Raw genomic sequence first — 5,490 nt, 5'->3', positions numbered from 1 at the left:
AATTTGGTAGGGTCGAGTTCCATGCCAAAGGAATGCACGTATTCATCTTTAGGAGACGCTGCTAAACAGTTTCCCAGAAGAATTATACGAGACAATATTCCCACTAGTAGGGTAATAGAATTCTTGCTTCTCAGTATAATTGCAACTTCTCATACCTATCATTTTGAGCACTTATAATAGTTACTGTTCATTGAGTAGGCAATTTGCATAGATTATCAATAATCCTCGTAACAACCTTGCAGAGTACAATGTAGTTTTCACCTGGCAGATGAAGAAACTTATGTCAATAATGTTAATAATCTTCTCAAGGTCAAATAGCTGATAATATCTGTGCAAGGGCTCAAACTGAGGTTGTCTGACCATATTGTTTCATAATCTTAATATTATCATAATCCTATTAGAGAACTTAACAAGATAATGCCTATGATGGCCATCTGTAAACCTTAAAATTTAATCACTATTGTTGCTTCAATTTTTATAGTTTCTTACATATTTTATATGTTATCTGCATAGAAACCTTGCAAGAAAGGTATTATCATCTCTATTTTACAAATGAGGAAAATGAGATTATGCAGAGATAAGTAACTTTTATGAATTCATATTGAATGGCATGTCTACGAGTTCAGATTACATAAGAGTATAGAATGTGAGTCATTTGAGGACAGGAGCTCTTTTAATCACCACGACATCCCTAGTATGAGGAAGAATGTCCAATACGTAGGAAGCCCTCAATAAATATTTGATGAATGATTGAATAACTGCATATTAAAAGGACTAAAAAGAGATTATATAAACGTGTTTCTCAAACTAGCAAATACATAGGCACCTGAACCTCGGTGGTCTGCCTCAATCATTGGTGGAAAAAAAAAAAAAAAAAAAAAAAGTCCCTCCTGGAGGAAGTGTATATTACCTTTATTATCAAGTTTCTAAGTGGAACTTTTTTCAAAAAAACAAAGAAAGGCACTTGCTGTCCGCAAGAAATGTGTATTGTGAAGTCAAAGACAATATTGAATCTAATACTACAACTTAACATCTGGGAAAGTTCTCTTATGGCCCCATTTAATATCTTCTAAGTACCTTCCAGGGACTAAAGAACATGCCATGTGCCAGGGATAACTGGTGGAAAAGGAAGACATAGTCCGTGTCCTTATAGACATGATAATTACAGTTACATAAATTCCTTGGGCCTCATTTCCCTAATCTCAAAGTTGAAGTGATGTTAATATTATCGAATATTATAATAACAGTAGTAGAGGATTCTGACTAATAAGAGAGTGCATCTATAAGATAAAACACGGACAGCTGCTTACAAAATAGAATGGCCAATTTGATTACTGTTTTTGATTGCGCATCATGAGCACCAATATACGGAATCACAAAAGACAGTGTGTTGGGTGTAGCATTACATTTGCATTTCGTTTTATGACCCTAACATCTATAAAGAGAAATATTCATTGATCCCTCTCTCACTTATTTATTGGAGTTACAATTACTTTTTACCCAATGAAACCCCAAGTTTTTTCTTTGTTGGCTTATCTAATTACTTATTTGTTACATTTTACAAAAGAGAATTGGTTTATCTTTGGAACAAAATGCTACTTCTTGGCTCTATAAGAGTATAAATGCATCTGCCTTTACAGGCACACCACCTAAAATCAGTATTTTCTAATGCCCCATATTCTTTAATAGGTAGTTCCCAATTATTCTCATTATGAATCCTCACTCTGCGGCCTGTTTTGCTTTTTCATCCAACAGGAAAGCTTCCAAATCTATAGTTTTCTCATGTAGACCTTTCTGGCCACTAGAGAAATTATTTATTTTTTCCCCACCCGTGCCATAAAAAGTGTTTTTCTTCTAGAGACTGCAGGTACTCAGGCAGCAGATAGTGGTGGAGGGATGGTTCTGCTCACTTTCGTTTAGGGGTTCCTGCAAAGTTCTGTTCTCTCCTACTGAGCTCCTTGGCCCAAGAAATATCTACCTTGGCCCCTCCTTCAGTCTTGTTAGAAATTAGTCTGCTCAGAACACAGCAATGATTTCTAGAGCGCTGCATAGCTATGCTCCACTAGCAAGAGTTCTGTTACCATACTGGCTTCAATATGAACAAATAATAACACCCCACTTATTCATCATTCACTTAGTGAAGGTATTGTTTGTGCCCGACTTTGTGCTAAATATTGGCACTATAAAATATGGCATAGCCCATTGCCTCTAAGATTACAAAACATCCCGTGCCTGTTGGTGCTACCAAGAGACACCTGTGTAATTTTATGGATGAGTTCTAAAAGGCCATCTTAGTTCAATCTTAGATTTCTTAACCTCCCAGAGGCCCTAATCAGAGCATATCTCTTTCTGAAGGAAAATGTTTTTATGTTTGTTTTCCATTCCCTTAACTGATTCACTACTGCCCATAGTCAACCTCTTTCAGATGATTTTATTTTGCTTGAAACCTCTCTATCTGGTCCACTTTCTCAAATTTGTTATTATTTCTCTTAACATTTTCTTCACAACATGTAGTACTTGTGGGATCACAATGGAAGTACTGAATAATCATCCATTTAAGCTTTATTTTAATTTTTCTGACACTTTCCATGTGAGATTATTATTATCATGATCATGATGGCAGAAAAATAATTAAACTAAGATTGTTACCCTGACAGGTGCTATTTCCTTTCTTTTTTTTCCCCAGTCATGGATTTTTTTTTCATTACGTTTTCAAATTCCAGTTAACCTACAGTGTTGTATTAGTTTTAAGTGTACTATATAGCAATTCAACAATTCTGTACATCACCCAGTGCTCATCATAATAAGTGTGTAATCCCCATCACCCATTTCACCCATGGCCCCTATCCACTTCTCCCCTGGTGAGCATCATTTTGTTCTCTGTTGTTAAGAGTCTGTTTTTTTTTGTTTTTTTCTCTTTTTTTTTTTCTTTCTCTGTTCATTTATTTTGAATCTTAAATTCCACCAATGGATTTTTATTGATAGGTTTTGTTCAATAACAAGCATTAGGACATATAAACAACTAAAATCCTGTGCATTGGGATCCCTGGGTGGTGCAGCAGGTTTAGCGCCTGCCTTTGGCCCAGGGCGTGATCCTGGAGACCTGGGATCGAATCCCACGTCGGGCTCCCGTGCATGGAGCCTGCTTTTCCCTCTGCCTATGTCTCTGACTCTCTCTCTCTCTCTCTCTCTGTGTGACTATCATAAATAAATAAAAATTAAAAATAAATAAATAAATAAATAAATAAATAAATAAAATCCTGTGCATTAATTAATAGATGTTGACTACTTTCATAAAATAGTGTATTTTTATTTTTTTTATAAATATACAATCTCCTAATCATTCAACGTTTATTATGAATAAATAATAATATAACCCTGTACCATATTCAAAGTATATATGAAAATATTCCTTTGTGTAATTCCTCTAAGATGCTCACAATGTAATAGCTTACACATAAAGAGACAGGAAATAAAGAGGTCAGACATTTTGAGTACCTTTTCTGTTAATATAGCTATAACCAGCCATGAAACCCTGTATCCTAACTCCACATTTAGTGTAGTTTTCAGTAGACCAGAAGATATGAGTAAAGAGATAATTATATTTTGGGGTTTTTTTTTGTTTGTTTGTTTTTTGTTTTTTTTGTTTGTTTGTTTGTTTGTTTTGCTAATATTTACCTAACTCCTAGCTCAATAACCATGACATAGAAATGTGTTAATTCCTGTTTGTCTCACCTTTCCTTTTTTCCCTGTGCCTATGAAAGAGAAACTCTCTTGGTGTTCAGTAAACATTAGGGGACATTTTAAACATAAATTTTATCCTAATGCTAAGTAGATACTATTTGCAGAAGAAATGTGATATAAAGTTTAAGACAACTGAAGGAATGATTCAATATTCCACTAACAACTTTTGTATCAATAATAATAATAAAATAGTAATGCACTTAGATATGGATTATGAAATATCATTGCATTTTATGATACCTTTGTTAATTATAGGGGATTGAATTTTTGTAAGACTTTCTAGGTAAAATGATCATTATATTCAGAATGCTCAAAGAGCTTAATTCAGTCATCCAGTTCCTTGCCACTGGAAGTTAAATTGAAATATTCTGTCCAGATGCAAGTCCAGTATTCCTTTTCTGCTATGCTTCTCTTTCACTTCGGAAACAGCTACAATGTCATTTAGGCAAAGAGGAAAGGTAAAAGATAGAAACAACTCTTATTCCACTTGCGATGGAGTATTTAAATGATGGTCAACCATCACTGCGGGTATTTGCATCTTACTTAGTATCTTGTACATATTGTTAAGTGTCTAACTGAAACTAAGAAACACAAATTCCTGTTAGTAGCCAAAGTTCAGCAACACAAAATTCATATCAAATCTCCTGAATTTATTCCTGGTATGAGATCTCTAGATTAGTGATCCAATGATGATCCAAGCAGCTGAACAGCAATAATTTTATCCTCAACATATCAAAAACACATTTAACTGCTTATTCAGTGATAATATAGGAAAATTTTTGAAGCAGTTGTTTTTAATTAATTCATACAACTAGGATTCTTTTTTCATTGAAATATAGTTAACATACAATGTTACACTAGTTTCAGGTGTACAACATAGTGATTCAATGAGTTATTATTTTTTTCTTAAGATTTAATACTTATTTATTCATGAGAGACAGAGGGGGCGGGCAGAGACACAGGCAGAGGGAGAAGCAGGCTCCATTCAGGGAGCCTGATGTGGGACTCAATCCCGGGTTTCCAGGATCAGGCCCTGGCCTGAAGGCAGCACTAAACCACTGAGCCACCCACGCTGCCCTCAATGAGTTTTTATGTCATTGTGTATCTAATAATTTTGAGTGATTAAAGTTTAAAAGATAATTTAAAAATTTTTATCAGAGTGTTATATAGAAAAGTCTTTTTTTTTTTTTTGTAACGTATGCAAATAAAAAGTTATATATGTGGGTAAATTGTTTTGTCCTTGGGTGTGATATTTTAATTCATCTTAGTGGCATGATCCCCTTTGAAAAGAAACTCTTAGCAATTATGTTAGAACAAAATTGTCAAGCACTTAAACATATTAATTAGTACAACTAATACTATAGAACTCATCAAAAACAAATTACAAGAAGAATAAATAATAAAATGAATAGTGAAAAATATCTAAAATATTTAATGTAAGTCATATGATTTTCATCAGCAATTTCCAAGAAGTAAATGGCAAAGATTGTAATAAGCCATGGGAAAAAAATAACCTTGCTTACTTAGCTTTGTTTTGGCTAGAATGTCTAAAACTATAGCCAAGAAGTCTTCTAGTGAGCTTGAGAAGAACCTGACTTCCAGCTAAACTAGCTCATGACTGAAATTGGAATGTTTGAGAAAATTCAAGGGACCTGGCTATGATCCCCTTTGAATTTAGGAAATCATTAGGAGCATAGCCACCGAGCTCATAGAAAGGTTAGTCATCCAATTTGTGCCCTAGGTTCA

This window comes from Canis lupus, chromosome 18, assembly GCF_011100685.1.
Source record: "Canis lupus familiaris isolate Mischka breed German Shepherd chromosome 18, alternate assembly UU_Cfam_GSD_1.0, whole genome shotgun sequence".
NCBI lineage: Eukaryota > Metazoa > Chordata > Mammalia > Carnivora > Canidae > Canis > Canis lupus.
The sequence above is the reverse complement of the archived record's forward strand: the minus strand, read 5'-3'. Positions refer to the sequence as shown.